Raw genomic sequence first — 19,924 nt, 5'->3', positions numbered from 1 at the left:
GCGGTGGCCCAACATTTGACAAAAGGCGTTGCTGCAAAAAGAACCTTGCTAAGAAAGGGTCAGTGACCCAATATTGGAAAAGCATTATTGCTTGGGTGAAAGAGAGTGAGTAGAGAACTGAAAAGCCCTGGTAGGATAGTGAACCAGACAAACATTGAGTCTGGGACTCACACCTAAAAAGAAGTGGCACTATTACAAGTTGAAAGGCTATAGAAAAAGCACTAGCAGGAGAGTAAACCAGGCACCGTGCAATTCTGGGACCCGCACCCAAGAAGCAGAGTGGTAATATCCTGGCAAGAGAGTAAACCAGGAGTGAGAAGAAGTAAACCAAAAACCATTGAACAGTGAGAACAAATACAAAGGTGAAGACCCATACCCCTTTAAGGATCAGTATGAATGTTGTATTACCTTGGGAGGAGAGTACACCAGGGGTAGAAAGAGGAACAGTGAATGAAAAAGGGAAGGGCCATACCGTTTTGTTAAACTAATAGAAATACAGAGTGTGAAGTTGAACATTCAAAAGAACTGCGTGCTTAAAAGAGAATCAAGGGAAGACTAATTTCCCTGGAATAATTGTGAAATATATTAACATACTAAATGCTGAAAATGAACGGAGCAAAGCGAAAGAGTTATTTTGCTTAAATGTGTGGAAGTGTATCAAGTGGAGAAAAACTCAAGGGAGAAGTCGTCCCCCTTGAAACTGGAAAGTGGAACATTATATAAGGAAAAGAGATGAAAGGGGAGAATTCTTTGAAACAGTGGAATATTATTTGACATATTTTCCAGAGGTATTGGAAAGATAGTGAAAGACCAGAAGAAACATAGGGGAAGGGAGGAGTCTTCCTCTTGTGGGACTTGTATTCCTTTTTTTTCTGCACCTTGGAACTTTATGTTTAGAACTTTGAAAGAAAGCTACAAGTGCATAGTTTACAGAAATCCCCTTGTACACATTATATTGAGTTTAGAGTGTAAGGGGCAGTTTAGAATTTTTGGACACAGAACTGAGAACGCTCTTTGGTTTAACATCCTGAAACCGACGTTCACTAGTTTGGTTGAGGCAGCACATTCCCTCATAGACATAGAGACAGGTAGAATTTACCCAACCCATCCTATTATTTTAACAATAAAGGTCCTATTTTATACTGGACCTTGTTACTGTGTCCGAGTCTTACTCTTGATCCATTCCAGGACCCAGAATTCTTGTTGAAACATCCAGTCTTGGGGTCCAATCGGCCATTTTAGGGGAAAAGTAGAGCATGTTTCCAACTCTTCCCCCATACAGGGGTGACAAAAAGTATGACGCTCTTGCAAAAAAAGTATTTGCTTCTGATAGCATGGCACTTAAGGTCATAACTGTGCCTTGTGCCCTAGCAAAGTATACCCACATGTTGTGAGCATTTATTTTGGAGACAAATAAATACCCAAAGTTGAAATGAGGGATGGCTTTAAGGAGTTTGTCACCGATGGGAAGGAGGGAGCATACCAAGCTTTGCAGTCGGAGCTCGACACTGCAGACTGTGTTCTTATGGGCTGTGGGCACCAGTGCAGTTACCAGGAGATCTTCCTGGCTGAGAAAGTGGGGGCTGGCTCCAAACATGCAGTTAAAGCTTCTCGACATGCCTTTTGATGGCAACCACATGTTTGGGTGTAAATCCGATGAAAGCTTACAAATGTTTCAGGCATCCAAGGCAGCTGCAAAATCTTAGGAGCTCCAGTTCGACAGCAACCAGTACAGACACTGAAACACTGAAATATTCCGTATTTCTGTGGATTCTGCCAAAGAGACAGAGGACAATCCTCAGCAAAGCTGGGTCAAATAAGATTTTCTAGACCAGGGAGGGGCAGGGGTTGAAAAGGAACACAGTCAGTCACTGCTTCTGGCCCCTGGGGACCAGTAACTACACCCAAATTGCGTTAAGCCATTCTCGCGTGCCCCTACAGTGGAAGGGAGGATAGTTCTGCCTTCTGAAGAATGATTACGTTACTTCCGATGCATGGGTTCATCAAGGGATAACCCAGGCAATATCCTTTCATGCTTAGACTATGCCAACACCCTATACGTGGGGCACCCAGCATGCCAACAGAGAAAACCCCAAGGGATACAAAACACCACTGCAAGGCTCCTCCTTGCCCTAGGCCCTAGAGAAGTCATCACACCCACCCTCCATATCCTTTTTTTTTTTTTTTAAATATATTTTTATTTTGTTTTAAGTGAAAACAGTATAAACAAACTTGTGACATTATATACAGTAAGACAATAAACACTTAACAAAACACAACACTACACTCCCCCCCTCCCCCCCCAAGAGCTCATCCACAGGGTAGTTCGGTATCGACCTGGTGTGGCCGGGTGACTTCCTCCTACGATGCAGTAGGTTCTCCTCGTACCCCAAACAGACCAGTGACCAATGACCTCCAGGCTACTAGGTTGCCCACATCCTCCTCCCCGCATTTACTGCATGCCTCTTGCCAGACCATGGTTTCGGCTTCTGCCCATTTCTGGAGATCCCTCCACCACATCTCTATCCTAGGTTTGTAGCATTGCTTCCAGTTCATAGCTATCCTCCTCTTAGCGAGTATATACGCTAGGTCTCTCAGTTTCCCCAGGTGTCTGGTGTTCTTCGGTCTGGGGAACCCCCCTAGAAGGCAAGCCCAGGTCGTGTCAATGCTTATCGGGACCCCTTTGTCAGCCAACTTCTGTGACACTTCTCTCCAGAAGACTTCGATTACTGGGCAGGACCAAAACATATGCGTCATGTCCGCGTCCTCCTCGTTACATTTCGGGCATGCCTGCCTGCCCGAGTTCGCAAACTTAGCTATTCTCTTGGGGGTCATATACGCTCTGTGTGTGATGTATAGTTGGATTTGCTGTAATCTAGCATTTCTGGACACTTTTTTATGATATCCCAGAGCCCGTTCCCACATCCCATCAGTCATCTGAACCCCCACCTCCATTTCCCATTCTAGTCTCAAGTCTGTCAAGTCCTTCCCCACTCGGGACATCACCACCTCATACAATCTGGAGATCTCGTGTCCGCCTTCTGATATGTCGTATATTGTATCAATCAGGGCGTCCGGATCCTCCGCTAACACTGTCTCAGGCCACGATTTTCGGATAATCCGTACCAACCTGAGGTATGTAACGTATTGGCCCCCATGTAACCCAGACTCTTCTTCTAGGTCTGCAAAATCCTTGATGGCCCCATCTTGCCATATATCTCCTAACGTGGCCAACCCCACCGATTCCCAGTACTTTCTAATCGTTTTTCTAAGTTGACCATCCCCCGCAGTCAAAGCAACCAGTGGCACCTGCGGCGAACACGGATCCGGGCTTTCCAGTAGCTGGCATGCTCTACGCCACATTTTCCACCCAAGTAAAAGCATACCAGGGCGAAGATTTAAGTCTTGTCTAGGGACCCAGATGATCTCTTTCAAATAAAACGGGGTGCAATCTGTCCCAACCAACCTGGACTCGGGAGATTCCTCATCGGAGAGCCACTGTGTGACATATTGCAATTGGCTCGCTACATAGTAGGCCTCAAAATGTGGTAATTTAATCCCTCCTTTATCGTAGAAGTTTTGTAGCTTCCACAGCGCCACTCGGTTGCGAGTGCCGTGCCATAAGAAGTCCCTGCACATACTGTCGAGTTTGGTAAAGAACTTCCTAGCTATTAAGTATGGTATGTTGTTGAAGAAATGCAGCAGTCTAGGCAAAACAACCATTTTAAGCAACGCCCCTCGCCCTATCATCGCTAGCGGCAGCTTTTCCCAAAATCGCATAGACGCACGGATTTTATCCACAGCAACCTGGGTGTTATGCAGATGTTCGTTTCCCACAGTGTGATATATGTCTATTCCGAGGTATCGGAAGGACTCGGCTGCCCAAGGCACGGGCAATACCGGTAAGCGTTCCGTGGGGACCCTCGAATAATACCCTAGGGGGAACATGCTCGACTTGCCGGGATTAACCGCTATGCCGGACAATTCGGCATACTTCTGCATGACCTCCAAAATATACTGGAGGTTCTCTTCCGGATACTTTAGGCATAGCAGCAAGTCATCGGCATATAAGGATATCAAATGGCTCTTTCCTCCCACCTCGATGCCCACCAGGTCATATTGCTGTCTAAGATATACCGCTAAGGGTTCCAAGGCCAATATGTATAACATCGGGGACCATGGACATCCCTGCCTAGTACCCCTACTTAGGTGCCACTTATCGGATATCACTGATCCCGTACGCACTCTAGCCGTCGGCTGGCTATACAGTAGTCTCGCCCATCTGATATAGCCTGGCCCAAACCCATATTCCCTCAGGACCGCAAACAGCCACGGCCACCTCACCGAATCAAACGCCTTAACTGCGTCTAGGGAGATCACTGCCATTTCCTCATCTCTTCTGTTCCCTTCTTCTATCACTCGGTGGAGCCGCCTGTGATTATGAGTTATATTCCTGCCAGGGACATAACCTGTCTGATCCGAGTGTATCAGTCTGCCGATGACCCTGTGCAGCCTGTCCGCCAAGACCGCTGTCAGGATCTTACTATCTTGGTTCAACATCGACAGCGGTCTATACGATCCACAATGTTGTCTCGGCTTGTTAGGCTTGGGTAGTGGTACGATCAGCGCTTCTCTGAGCGTGTCTGGCAATCGGCCTCCCTCGAATGATTCGTTATACATTTCCAGGTAATGGGGCCATCTAACTCCTCCCTTTCCTCTGCGCTAATCCTGGGCAGTTCTATATCTTCCAGTGTGTCCCTGATTTTATCCAGATTGTCTTCCCCTTTTTCCTCATACAGCGCTTTATAATAATCTAAGAAAGCAGCATTAACCTCTTCCTGAGTGTGAGCCTCCTCTCCGTCTTCCCTTTCTATCATCATGACCGGGGCCCTGGGGGTTTCCCTCTTATAAAGCCATGCCAGTAGGCGACCAGTTTTGTCACCTCCTGCATGTTGCCTCTCCACGTATTTCCTGTAATTGAGGTCACAAAGCCGCTCCCAAAGCTCTGAGCATCGTTGTTGTAATTCGAGTACTAGGTCTGTGTCCCCTCCCCCTCTGGTACATTCACGCTCCAATTCTTTCTCCACTTTCTCCAGCTCCGCTAAAACCCGCCCCTGAAGGCCCTTTGATTTAGAAATAGCGTCGCCCCTCACTACCACCTTGAAGGCCTCCCAAAGTGTACCAGCTGAATCCACACTGCCCGTGTTCCCCTCAAAATACCTTGTAATCGTCTCTCTAATATCTTCTCTAAAGACCGGGTCTCTGAGCGCCTCCGCCCGAAGGCGCCATGTTGGAATCCGCCCTCTGGGGCGGCCATATTGCCAGGCCATCACCAAGGGCGAATGGTCCGACAGGACCCTCGCTCTGTATTCAACCTGTGTAGTTGTTATCACCACTTCTGGCGTAGCAAAGAAGTAATCTAGTCTCGTGTGCAACTGTTGAGGGGCCGAATAATGAGAGTACTGCAAGGCCGTGAGGTGTTTCAATCTCCAGACATCTTCTAGTCCATAGTCGTCTAATAGTACTCGTAGAGCCCTGGCCGCTGGGGTGGGCCTGTCTACTTTACTGTCGGACCTATCTATCTTGGGGTCAAGAACACAGTTAAAGTCCCCCCCCCCCAGATAATCGGTTCCCCTGCGCACGGGCCCAGGCGTGTACATAGAGTCCTGAAGTATACAGCAGTATTCTGATTGGGGGCATATGTATTAATAATACTCAGTCCTCTGTTCTCAATCAGTACCCTCAGTATTACCAGCCTACCCTCGGTGTCTACCTCCTCTCGTACAGTTCTGAGTGGGACATGCGGGGCCACCCAGATCAGCACACCTCTGGCATAGGCCGAGTACGGGGAGCCCACCACTGTACCACCCCATTTTTTCTTTACAAGGTCTAATTTATGTTGGGCCAGGTGCGTTTCTTGTAGTAGGGCAATGTCGATCTTCTGTCGTTTAAGATACAACATGACTTTATTTCTTTTCAGGTAACTATTGAGGCCTCGGACGTTCCAGGTGGCAATCTTGAGGTCACCCATGGCAGCTATGTGTCTTCCCACCCCACTTACGGGAACCTCCAGCGGTGCTCGTGACACAGAAGGCGTCCCACTGCAGCCACTCCGCGAATAAGCTCATTCCCAAACTAACCACACACACAACCAAACTCCAACTCCCTTTCCCCTCCCTCTCCCACCCTCCCCCCAACACCACACACCCCAACTGTTGCCCAGCTTCAACAAAAGAGCTCAGGCACCCCCACATCTGGTTCCGCAAACACCGGTCGGTGCACGGAGCCCAGTAGGGTGAGGTTGCCCTAATGGCCACCTAACCTAAGCTATTGTGGGGAGAGAGTATCGCTCCATGGGGCTCCCGTTCAATGATAATCTCAATGATTGTGACAAACAGTACAACCAACTGACCTTCCATATCGAAGGTTCCGAACCGACTATAATCAAGTCTCAGGGTCCATGCCATTTTACGTCTTCCGCAGCTCCTCTGAGTCCTTTTGGGGCTGGTCCGCCGATTCCTGAGGGCACCCCTGTGCGTCAAGCCACTCCATGGCGTCCTCTGGGGTCTCGAAAAATAAAGTTTTATGCGCCTGTATGACCTTCAGTTTTGCAGGATAAAGCAACATATATTTGTAACCTGCCTCCCTCAGCCTCCGTTTCACAGTCCCAAAGTTCATGCGGCTCCGCTGCACAGCTAGGGTGTAATCCGGATACGCCGTGATGTTCGCTGCTCCTCTCTTGATCGTGCCTCCTTTTCGAAAATGTTCTAATATTCTTTCCCGATCACGATAGTTAAGAATTTTGGCAATGATGGGTCTGGGCGGGTTTCCGGGAGGCGGCCTCCTCGTTAGGGCTCTATGTGCTCTCTCCACTGCGAAGCCTTGGGATAAGGCCCCTCCGGGTATCTCTTGCAGCAACATGGTCTCAACAAAGTCCGTAGGGTCACGGCCCTCCGTCCCTTCCGGTAGGCCCACAATGCGGATATTGTTGCGACGGGCCCGTCCTTCCGCCTCCTCCACTCTATTTTCCAAGTTGCCCACCCTTTGGATTAGGGCGTGCAGTTTTGCCTTGTGGGTGGCACAGTCCGCCGTATTCGGGCCAACTTCTTTTTCCAGGGACTCTGTGCGCTCCACCAGAACCCTAACGTCTTGTCTCAGTAGATTGACGTCCTCCTGGACCTCCCCAACTTTGAGGTCCAATGCCGTTTTTAATTCAGAGACAGCCAGTTCTAATTTCGACTCCCAGGCCGCTCTCAGGTCCGCAATCGCTGCCAGGATTTCTTGGTTAGAGCTCGAAGTCGTCGCGCCACCCACGGCCGGTGCATCCTTATTCTTGGTGGCGTCCGGGCCTGGGGACGTTTTGGTGAAGTCGTCCAGCGTGGGCTGTTTCGCCTTAGGTCGCACTGCCTTACTGGACATGATTCTGAGGATGTGCAGGTCTACCGAATTATGAGTGGGCGCACTACACGCTGTCCTGGTTAGGTCTTCCCGCAACTCTTTTCAATCCCGCCTCGGGCCTATGTCGGCCATTTTGGATCGCCCTTTGTTCTCAGCGTCTCTCGACTTTTCTTTTCCGATCTTAGCCGTCGTAGCTGCTATGACCTCCAAAAGTTCACGGTACTTCGGGTAGCACCTTCACACGCTGGCATGCATATCGTCGGTATTCAATAAGCAGTCGTACTGCACTGATTTGCCCGGATCTGTTCAGGATCTCGGGAGCTCCGCTGGAACGCGTCCTCCTACATGGCTCTCGTAGCCACGCCCCCCCCACCCTCCATATCCTTTACTCGCTGCCAGTCGGGTGACGATCCACCTTCAAGGCAATGTGCATCACCCACTGAGCTCTCCACAACACAGGACCAGAATATCAGAACCATAAACGTACGTGCTACAGGCCTATTAGAAACCTCAGATCAGGCTCAACATTCCACTGGCAAAATCAACCAGAATAGGTGACACCTCTTTTTCCGTCCAAGCCCCCACCATCTGGAACTAGATCCCATTTACCATCCGCCGCATAGAGGATCACCTCGCCTTCAGGAAGGCTCTCAGAACCAGGCTCTTCAGCAGCTTCACAGACTTAGGGCCTCATTACGACCCAGGCATTAAGGGTTAACGCTGTTGTTAACCCTTAACGCCTATTCTGATTTTAACGGCTGCTCTTAGCAGCCGTTAAAATCCATGGCGCTAACCTGCCATGATGCTAATTACGCCACCGTAATTTACGGTGGCGTAATTAGCGCCTTCCCCACTCCCATTATGCCCTATGGGGCAAAAATGGGAATGGGGAAGGGAAAATGGGAAATGGGGATTTACCGCCCCACTCACCTGGGATTGGGGCAGTAAATCCACCATCCACCATGGTGTAAACATAGTTTACACCATGGTGGTAAAGTTGGCGCAATTAGCGCATGGGTCGTAATGACCCCCTTAGTCCATCTCCTGTGTGAACTTTCCCCCACTCCTGATAGGAATGCAGAGGCCCCTGAGAATTTGACAAGGTAGGACATAGCCCCCCACGGAATGCATCTCTGTCAGGCCTCATGATCAGCTCTACAAGGCCACATCTAACAAGGTGCCAGCCTTGCTTCGCTGGAATGTCAAGGACTCCATCACAACAGAAGATAGCTGTATCCCGCCTGGGGCATGGCCCACCCACCTCCATACATCTGCAACAAACACTGCTCAAATTCACCCACCAAAACACACATCACCACCTCTATTAGAATACAGCTGAGTCCCACAAAATAATTTGGTCCAGCTGTTCACATAATCAGTATCTTTGACACTTCTATTACCCTGACAATCTGTTACGGGAACCCATCCTCTCATCTGATTTCTACGGGTTGCCATCAGGGACCTAGCTACTCCCTACATACCTTTGTGCTGGCCAGAATGCACACACACATTTTAGAAATCCTTCCTTCACATCTTGCACTACAGTCCTCCGAAGGGCATTCATCTCACAGCACTTTGAGGCCATACCATTGACAGTAGGGGCTATACAAATGCAATATAACATAACATACAAAAGAGTGTTACCCTGCTGAAGAAAGGCACCATAGAGGGGGTACCCAGGTCAGAAATGAACAAGGGTTGGTATTCCCATTACTTCCTGGTGCAGAAAAAGGACAAAGGGCTGTGACCCATCTTGGATCTGAGGCTCTTCAACTGGTTTCTCAAAAACATCAGATTCACGATGGTAACACTCTTGCAGATACCATACAAAAAAGGAGGGGCAACCTGGGTAGGGTTAACTGAATGAATATTGCTATGGAGAAGAGAACAGGAGAAGCAATACCACCACAATGAACCTATAAAAAAAAAATAATACTTTTTAATTCATGCAAATTCACATACGATACATATATCATAACACATCTAAAAAACTCAAAATAACTTACATTTAATGAAACTACCCTGCACATTAATACAAGGTAGCAACTAATCACACCTATGTACAATTGACAAATCTAAAAAGGCCCTAGTGGCCACACTGAAGAACCTCAAACATGAAACCTGAATAAATGTAATGCCCTAATCACATTAACATAACCCTACATGTTTCAATCCAACCTCCTATAGATGGCGGACCTTCCTCAAGGGTACCAGAAGTAAGATGTAAGGTGGAGATAGAAAATACTGCAATCAACCACCCAACTCCAGGAACTCCTGTAAATGGGAGAGCTTGGTTCTGCAATGTTCATAGTCTGTAGCTTGGATGCCACTATCTTCAATTGTGATTCCCACACAGCACTCAACCATTTTAAAAAATCAACAGAAAATGAAAACTGTCAGAAACCGATAAAATCAACCTCTCCACCTCCAACACCCTCACCCCACCCTGTCCAAAAGTACAACAACCCATGCTATAAATCAATAGCAATCCCCTCCAACATACCACATTAGTTTATGCCGGTATCACACATCAGTTATGATCAGCTTTGCCAACTTAATGGGGACCTTCAAAGTCAGTCATTCCATAAAACATTCCAATTCTGCTCCTAGAATGTGAGAGCGCAAACCATGAGCAAAAAGTGTGCCGGAGGCAACTGAAAACCTAAAACAACAAGGCTCTGTGTGAATGCCCACATCTGTAATTGCTGAGAGGCAAAATATACTGTCTGGGTAGAAACCAATTTGTAACCATGCACAAAAAGTACCAACTACACCTCACGGAATCGAGCCATCAGTAAGCGATCCCATCTCGCGAGATGTGGCAATGCACAGACTTTGAGTCAGCCTGGACTAAGTGTAAACAGGGGACAGCCATCCCGTCACCCAAGTCCATACCAGAGTCATTTCCAGGGTGATGTCGGAATGGATAATTGTGAAACAAGCTCCTCCCAAAACAAGTGTGTAGCAGCACTGTGAAAATGCTGAGGCCCATACATAGCACAAACCATTACCCATCCGCAGACCAAAGACTGTGAATGTGTACCACTGTTCAGGACTGTACTCACCCTTCCAATGTTCTCCAGAGCCAAACTCCTGCTCCTTGAATCAAAGAGAGCTCAAGGTGCGGCATCTAAAAAATTGCTGTTGAGGGCAAGATTAAAGAAATCCATCGCGACTATGCACCGGTTGAAGCACAACACACAGAACAACCATTCATGTTCAGCAACAATCACCACACCCAAAGTAATTCTCAAAGGTCTCTAGTGCCCGACCGAATACATGGTGGTTCCCTTACCTCTAGATAGCACGTAGTTGTCCAACCAAGAAGTGGCGGCATGGTCCCCGGATCGAGGGAGTGCAGGGACGCACTAAATATAATGATGCAACAACTACCGCCAACGAATCATGTGTGCAGTTCTAACGTGATCGTAGCATGCACGCATCACGGACCACTCACGGAACGGTCCGCATTACCAAAGGGCCCGGGCTCGTACACTGGAGGGGTTTAAAAACAAACTACAACTCCAAGATCCTCCAAGCACTGGAATTACAGGTTGGTTGGTGTGACTCAACCTCAGTACCACTTACTTGCAGGTGCCCATCCACCGCAAGCATAGGAAGTACCTGAGGTTCGTTATTGGATGTACCAATTACCAGTTTCGGTTACTGCCTTTCAGACTAAACTCCACCCCAAATGTCTTCACCAAGTTGTTGTCTGTGGAGGTAGCCAGTCTAAGGATGGAGGGATTCATGTCTTCACTTACCTAGATGATTGACTAAAAAGAACCTGTTCCCCCGTAGCTGGCTCAAAATCATCTCACCCACAGCTGCCAACTCTTGCACAAACCGGGCTTCCCCTAAACTACAAGAAGGCCCATTTGAAGCCCTCACAAAGGCTCCAGTTCATCAGAGCAATGCTGGACTCAGCTGTAGGGGGTGGACTTTCCCTCCCGAGGACTGTGCTCTTCACATTTAGCAGATGTCATGAAATTTCAAAGTGCCCTCACTCTAGATGTCTTTGGTTGCTGGGCCTCATGGCATCCTGCATTTACGTGGTGCCAGAGGCCAGATTGAGAATGAGGTCACTTCAGTGGGTGGGTCCACAGTAGGGGTGTCACAGTATTAGTTTTATGACGGTACGATAACCTTCTTGCCAAATGACGGTATATCATGGTTATTGCGGTATAGCAGGTAGAGTTAACTAATCTTAACAAATATTTTCTAAAAAGGTCATAAATTGTCAGATTTATCATCACAAACAAAACCAAGCACCCAGGGCCAGGATTGGGCTTTTCAACATACTTTCCACTGAAATGCCACCCCTTGCTTCCACCAAACACAAACACACGTGTGGAGAGGGGGGGGGCTGCTGTGACTGGCAAAGCAAACTGAATAGCTTTTCTTAAGTGGTCATTTGGGCTTTTAGCTCCCCACTGGCTACTGGTGAAGATGACCATGTTGCCATCGTGATAACCTGCATGCCACAGATCAATGGACGCTGATGGTAGTATACGCTTTTGCGCATACACACACACACACGCACTCTCTCTTTACGTTGCAGCCTTCAGTTTACTTGCGGTCCAAAAGGTGTTCAGTAATCACAGACATGTTACCTTTTGGTATGGCAGCAGGGAATACCCACAGAGATTAGTGAATTTCGCAGTGTAACTTATTATATGTAAATTCAATGATAGAACCAAGGAAATCCGCCATTGTCATATGTTCAGAAAACATTACCCATTATAAATGTATAAACCCCAAAGCCGCCAACCCAAAATAAACCATTTTCCTTCTTGGCACTGTATTTATTCTTCCTATTGCTAACAAATTGATTTTGTGTCAGGCACGTGTGGTTTGTGGAATGGCATTAAAAACTGCTCCAACTGAAACTACTTGGCAGACGGCACATCCAACAGTGCAAGACCAAGACTACGCAGCACTTGCTTACTGCAGCCTTTCCAAATCAGATTGAAAAGCACACTTAAAGGTATAAACGGTATACCGGTATAAACAATGTGACGGTTATTATTGTTCAATTAAGTGGTTCACGGTATCTTTAACGGTATACCGTTATACCGTTACATCCCTAGTCCACAGATCTCAGTCGTCACAGTTCTCAGGCAGTTTTACGCGCTCCTACTGGCGCCGAGCAGGATCCTACAGGAAACTCCTCTGGTGGCCCTCTATGGAGAACGCAAAGAGGAACCTTTTTGGCAACTGTTATTTACTGATACTTCCTTGTAAGACGAGTGTGCTTACCTGGCCAAACTGACGATGAACTGGTTATGGTCCTCAGCAAAACCAAGGCTTCACATAAACCTATTAGAAGTGAGGGCCATCCGACTGGTGCTGATAGCCTTCTTGCCTTCGATACAGGGGAAGCCTGTCCTAATCATAACAGGCATGTTTGCACTACCTCAACAAGAGAGGAGGTGTGGTATCACTATTCCTGTGCAGGGAGGCAATGCAGCTCTAGTTTTGGGCATTACAGAAGGGGATCTCCTTGTCAGGAGTTCAACTAGCTGGGATGGATAACACAACAACAGATGCCCTGAGCAGTCAGGGCTCGGTCTCTAAAGAGTGGGAGTTGTGCAAAGACGTTCTTCTTTGAGAGATCATGGCCCTTTGGGGAACCCCTCAAGTGGATCTGTTCACGTCCAGTCCCCACAGGAATAAGCTGTTTTGATCAAGGAGCACTGGAGGATGCATTTTTGGTGGACTTGAATTGTACACTTCTATGCTCATCCCCACTGACCCCTGTCATCCCTAACATTCTCAGGAGGTTGAAGAGGTTCTGAACCACCATGACCACCCCCCAAATGAACCAGCAGGACATGGCTATCTTCCTCCCATTGCATCTTTCGCTGAGGGCAAACTTGCTCTCACAGGCGGGAGGCCTGGTCATGCACCTGAATATATGCACTCTCAGCCTTCATGCAAGGCTTCTGAGAGGTTGAGGTGCAAGAATTGGGACTTCCCGAATGATGTCTTTTGGCAAGAATACCAACAACTAAGTGCCTCAATGGCTGACGTTGGAGAATGTTTTGCAGCTGATGCTTGAAAAAACGTGATCCTGTTCTATGCAAACCAGCAGCTGTGTTCTCTTCTCTTTTACACCTTGCTCAATAAGATCGTCAGTTCACTACATTAAATGGGTATTTGGTGGCGCTTTCAATTTTTAAACACACACCCGAGGCAACGTTGGACTTTACTGTACTCACAGAAATACATTTTCAGAAGGGACAGACAAATATGTTTCCCCCAGTCCCCTTCATCATGCTAGCCTGGCATTTAATTATGGTATTGGTGTTCCTAATGTTTGCTCCCTTGAAGCCTATGAATTCTTGCACACTAAAACGTCTTACTTGGAAGACCTTATTTTTGGTGGTGATCACTACTGCATGAAGGTTTAGCAAATTGCCAGCCCTATCCTGCAAGCCCACTTCTACTGTGCTCTCAAAGGCAAATCTTCTACCCAAAGTGGTCTATGAATGTCATCCCAGATTCACCTTCCACTATTCTACCCTCCTCACCCATCTAAAGAGGACGAGAGATTCCACAGAGTGGACCCGAGAAGGCATCTAAGCTTCTACACTGGAAGAACAAGAGACTGTGAGGTAGATGGCCAACTTTTCTTAGGATACTCTGGTCCTGGACTAGGAAAATTAAAAACTAAACAAACATTATCCAAATGGATAGTTTTGTGTATCTCAGAATGCTATTCTATTGCAGGATACAAAATACATGAGGACCTTAGAGAGATTCTTTGCCTGGCTAGCAGACCCGATTTGGCAGGGCTGTCCTCCAAGTTTGTCTAATCTTGGCCTCTTGTTTCTCTCCCCTCCTCCAGGATATGCAAACTGCTTTGGGAGTCTATCTATAATGATAAATCTGTTTGGGAACACGTATACATTAGAAGAACAAATTACCTCTCGTAATGTTCTTTCTGATGGATATTCCTCCCATAGATTCCTCTTTCTTCACTCTCCCATCTCCTATCCCTCTTATTGACAGCTCATTCTCTCAACATCTCAACATTGTAGTTGTTTATTCCTCATTGTGGCTGAATAAAAATGATTGAAACTGAGGCCATGCGGTGTGGCGTGAGCTATGTGTATGAGTACCAAAGTCACATTCGGCATAGAGGTATCCCGACAGACATCGCACAGAACCCCCTTCTAGGAAAAAGGTTCAGTGAACAGTTGATGCTGGAGAATATATCTTAGATGAGGAATCTGTGGGAGGAACATCCATCAGAAAGAACATTATCAATATAATTTGACATTTGTATCTAGCCTTTCACCATTGTTATGCTCCCAATGCGCTGTAGGTGGAACGCCCTCAAGGGACCAAAGTCCAGGTATGGGATATTTGTCAGAGGAATTTAGAATGTGTGTGTTCATTTTAGCCAATACGAATGTTGGTAGGGGTGGCCAAGTCCCTGCTAGCGACCCATGTCAAGCTGGCATGTGGACGGTTGCTGAGAGATAGTCTGGAGAGTGTGCAATAGCAGGAGAATCATTATGTGTGCAGCTAGACCGAATATTTATCATGGGGGATAGCTGCATTCTTATGGCAGAGGTATTGTGTAAAGTATCTTAGAGTAGTGTATGATAGCAGATGTGTACAGGTGGGTGGCTCTGCCTTTGGCTAGTTTCCATAAGCACAGAGTGTGATACGTACCTGTGTGCCCTTGCTGATTTCTTGGTTGCGTAGAAGCAGCTGAATATAGCGAAGGTGGGTTCAAAGCGCAGCTATGTTCTACACAATGGCTATATAAAATGTGTCTAGATCCACCAGGGGGCGCCGAGATGTTCTGAAGCATCTCCGCTCGTCTCCCCAGCTGGGCGCTAATCGAGGGACCTGAGCTACACCACCCCAGGCCACGGCCCCAACTGCGGTGAACTACAAGGTGAAAACCCGAGAAGGGGAGACCCCCACCCACACTTAGGGACCTGATAGCGGTGCTGAACCCCCATAACCGGACCTTGGCCCCTGGCCAACCAAAGGCCCCCGCCTCCCCCAGGATGCAAAGAGATTAACCAGGCCCCACTGGCTACGATCTCCCGGTGGTGGACCCCGCGGAGCAAGTGGGCCCGAAGTAGGCCTATGTCCTGGAGGGAATCGCTACAGAGGTTCCGGCGTCCGCTCCCAGAATCCCCCACAGCCCCTGGAATGGCGGCCCAAACGCAGCAAGAAGCAACAGATGCAAACGTGGTCTCCAGGGGAATGGCGGCCCTTCTTGAGGAAATTAGAGGATTCCGCGCAGATATTACCCATAGGCTGGACTCCCTAGACAAAAAGGTGGACAATCTAGATGACAGGGTGCAGGCATTGGAAAATAATACTACCTCGAATGGCATCTTCAAGACGCAATTTGACATGCGCCTATCGGAACTGGAGAGAAGAGAGGAGAAATGTTCTCTAAAAATGGACGACTTGGAAAATGGGGAACGGCGCTGCAACCTACGCTTCTTAGGTTTCCCGGAACAAGATGGCGAAACCCAGGCGGACATCGTCAAGGCCGTAAACACGGTGGTGGGAGTGCTCTTTGACGGGGCCAATACCAACGAGCCCACTATTGACAGAGCCCACAGAGCGGGGGCAGCCTCCAGAGGCCCCAGGTCCGTCTTAGTCCGCTTCCACTTTTTCTCAGAGAAAAGCAGGATCCTCGAGCTCGCTCGCAAGAAAGGCCCGGTGGACTGGGAGGGGGCCCAGATCTCGGTTTATCAAGACTTATCGGCCTTCACTCTGGCGAGACGCCGCCTTTGTTCCCCTCTGACAAAAATGCTCCAAGCCAAGGGAGTCCGTTACAGGTGGGGGTATCCTTTTTCACTTTCTTTTGAGTTCTAGGGATATAAATATGCCCTGGTCACCGAGGACGACATCCATAGAGTGACGGGTGAACTCCTAGACGGCTCGGGTTTGGAACCAGGTGACCACGATCGGGAGCGAGCCCCGAAGGGCCCAAAAGGGAACAATGCTCCGAAGGAGAGGCGCAGAGTACGAGGCCAAAGGAAATTCAGGAGAGTGGCCCCAACGTCTCCGGACATTCAGAATGGCTGAAACGAACCATTGGTGTCCGACAAACAATTCATTCAAGAACGTTTCAAGGGGGGTGGTTGTTATGATTTTCGATGTGTATTGTCCCCGAAGGAGGGGGGGGGCTCATAAGGGTGCTTATGAAGAGGTAATGAGCCCGGAGGAGGGAGACATGGTTGGCCGGTTGTGTGACTTTGGGACGATGCCTCAACACAACCAGGCGATCTGGGGGGAGGGGGGTGGGGGGAGAGAGGGGGGGGAAGTTGGGTTGTTGGGGAAATAGTTATCGTACGCCAAGGCTCGGAGACTTGACCACACAATTTGAGAACTACGACACTTGCATCCTCGAAATTGGAGCTATGAGCTTCAAATTGCGTCCCAATGGATGATTCACTCCAATCCTTGTCAGTGGGGTCTTTGAATGTACATGGGCTCAACTCACCCACCAAGAGGTCGCTCCTTTTGCGTGAATTTAAGAGGATGAATCTACAATTCCTCTTTGTGCAGGAGACCCACTGGGTCCGGGGGAAGGAGCCCAAACTCAAGGCCAAAAGAATAGAACAGGTGCTCTCTGCCTCTGCCCAGACTAAGAAGAGGGGAGTGGCTTTACTGGTGTCTCCCGGGGCTCACTTTGGGTTCAAAGCGTCTAAACCTGACCCTGAAGGCCGATACCTCATGGTAAAGGGGGATGTGCGGAGACGTCTGTTCACCTTGGTCTGCATATATGCCCCAAACGAGTCACAGGACACTTTCTGGGAAAGCATGAAGGCGACAATAGTCACATTTGCGGAAGGCACCCACCTGGTGGGTGGGGACTTTAATATGGTGCTGTGCCCCGAGAGGGATAGGAAATCCGTGAACCCTTGCCCTAACTTCCGTCTTCACAAAAAAATGGCATCAACCTTTCAGAAAGTGAATGAGGAATTGGGGTTGTGCGAAGTATACCCAAGGAAGGTCTAAACCCCGGCTTCACTTTTTACTCAAAACCCCACGATGTTTTCTCGCAAATAGATTACATTCTGGTGGACTCGTCCATGCAGAGGGAGGTCGCTGGCGCAGGGGTGGAAACCGTCCCCTGGACGGACCATGACATGGTTAAGATTAGGATTGGCCTCCCCCCTGCCCCGGCGGTCTGTTCCCGTTGGAGTTGTAACGACCTCCTTCTGCATGACAAGGAGACACGCCAAACCCTCCTTAAGGCCATAGAAGACTACTTCTCCCTCAACGACAACGGAGAGGTGGGCACCATGGGAGTGTGGGAGACGTTTAAGGCAACTATCAGAGGTACCCTGATTGGCATTGGGGCGGGAAAAAAAAGGGAGAGGGAACGGGAAGAGAAAGATCTAAAATCCAAAATAGAGGCCATACAACCGGGTGGAAAACTGAAAACACAGATGTTTCCGGGGCAGTGGGAGGAGCTGCAGAGGCTGCGCGCTAGGCTGGCCGACCTGCAAATAGGGCAAATGGAAAGGAAGCTCTCATTTTTGAAACAAAAATACATGGAAAAAGGGGAAAAGGCCGATAAGATTCTGGCCTGGAGACTCCGCGAACTTAGGAATAGCAGGAGAGTGAACTCAGTCCGCGCCGCGGATGGTGCTTCTACTGCAAGGGATTCCAAGATAGCGGAACAATTTAGGCTTTATTATGAAAAACTATACTGCTCAGAATACAAGGGAGATGGGGTGGACATTGACAGGTTTCTAGATTCTCTCCCTGTCCCGGGCCTGCTACCCGACACAGCCGACACCCTGGAAGCCCCCATCTCCCCGGAAGAAGTAATCGATACAATCACCTCCCTAAAGAGCGGCACTGCCCCGGGGGACGACGGCTTCTCAGTCAAATTTTATAAGACCTATAGATCCACGCTAGCCCCCTTTCTGGCCAAGATGTTTAACTTTGCACTTAGCCACGGGTCTCTCCCGCCCACAATGATGTCGGCCCTCATAGTGGTCTTACCTAAAGAAGGCAAGGACCCCGCTTTATGCCAATCATATCGCCCCATTTCGCTCCTAAACACTGATGTTAAAATTCTGGCCAAGCTTCTGGCGAATAGATTGGCAAAACTCCTCCCTACCCTGGTACATGGGGATCAAGTGGGCTTCATCCCGGGGCGTCAAGGGTCAGACAACATAAGAAAAACCCTCGACCTTATGCATCAGGCATCCGAACAGGGAGTGGAGGGATACCTCCTCTCACTCGACTCAGAAAAGGCCTTCGACCACGTCGAATGGCCTTACATGATCAAGGTTCTTCGGAAGATGGGATTGGGAGTTAATTTTTGCGGGTGGGTCGCAGCACTGTACAACTCGCCCTCGGCGAGAGTACTGGTTAACGGGGGTACATCTGAGCCTTTTTCCCTCTCCAGGGGCACCCGGCAAGGATGTCCCTTATCGCCCCTCTTATATGCCCTGGCCATGGAGCCCCTCGCCATAGCGGTCAGGAACGACCCGGTAGTCATGGGAATACGGTGTGGTGAGTGTGAATTTAAGCTCTCCCTATTCGCAGACGACATACTTGGTTACCTGACCAACATTCAACAGTCCCTACCGAGACTGTTCGATCTCATACACTCTTTTGGCTCCTTTTCGGGGCTTAGAATAAATACATCCAAATCGAGCATCATGCCCATGGGCCCGGGGGAACAAGATATCGGGAACAATTCCGACATTCTGGGGGTCAGAATCGAGCGTGAATCCACAAGATACTTGGGCACCACCATCCCCAGAGACCTGTCAAAACTATACCAGTGCAATTTCCCTGGAATCCTCGCCCAGGTCAGTAGCGATCTTAAAAGATGGGCTCCCCTCACACTCTCCTGGCTCGGACGCATGGTAACGGTTAAGATGAATATTCTACCTCGCCTCCTTTATCTCTTTTCTGCACTCCCCACTGTGGTTCCCGAGGCCTTTTTCGAGGTGCTCCAGTCCCGTATTTCACACTTCATCTGGAATGGCAAAAGACCCAGGATCAAAGCGTCCACCCTGACTCTCCCAAAATCCCATGGTGGCTTTGGACTCCCCGATTTTAGGCTTTACTATAAAGCAGCCCAGCTTAGGGTATTGCTGGAGCACATGCGGGACGACATGCGTACGTATTGGGCGTATGTCGAAGATACCCACGCTCACCCAAAAAAGGTCAGAGACTACCTCTGGGCCTCCCCCAGGTCCCTCCCCCCACAGCTCAGGACACATCCCACCTTAGCTGCTCTTTGGGCGCTGTGGAGACCCAGTAAGGCCAACAAAACGCTAACCACATGGCCTTCTCCGTTGTCATCGCTCTGGGGTCCGCCCATCGACTTAGACATGAGGGGCTTCCGGGATACCCAGGCATGGTCTGACATGGGCCTGGAAAGAGTCTCCCAGCTTTTACGAGAAGAGGGCTTCATTGAACACGCCAACATGGCGAAGGCTCTGGTGGATAGGCCCCCCTCGGTTTTCGAATTCCTGCGATTGAAAGGGATACTTACTCAACCAAGGCGGTCCGA

General features: G+C 48.8%; 1 protein-coding gene across 3 annotated transcripts in view; it reads left to right on the top strand.

The window, feature by feature from the left end:
• LANCL2 (LanC like glutathione S-transferase 2) overlaps positions 1-19,924 on the top strand; it is a 541,821-nt gene that overhangs the window by 425,516 nt on the left and 96,381 nt on the right. The window lies entirely within an intron of this gene.

The sequence above is a fragment of the Ambystoma mexicanum genome, chromosome 2q, assembly GCF_040938575.1.
Source record: "Ambystoma mexicanum isolate Mex_15411 chromosome 2q, UKY_AmexF1_1, whole genome shotgun sequence".
In the NCBI taxonomy this organism is placed as follows: Eukaryota; Metazoa; Chordata; class Amphibia; order Caudata; family Ambystomatidae; genus Ambystoma; species Ambystoma mexicanum.
Note: the sequence above shows the minus strand (reverse complement) of the source record. Positions and strands in the feature narration are given on the sequence as shown.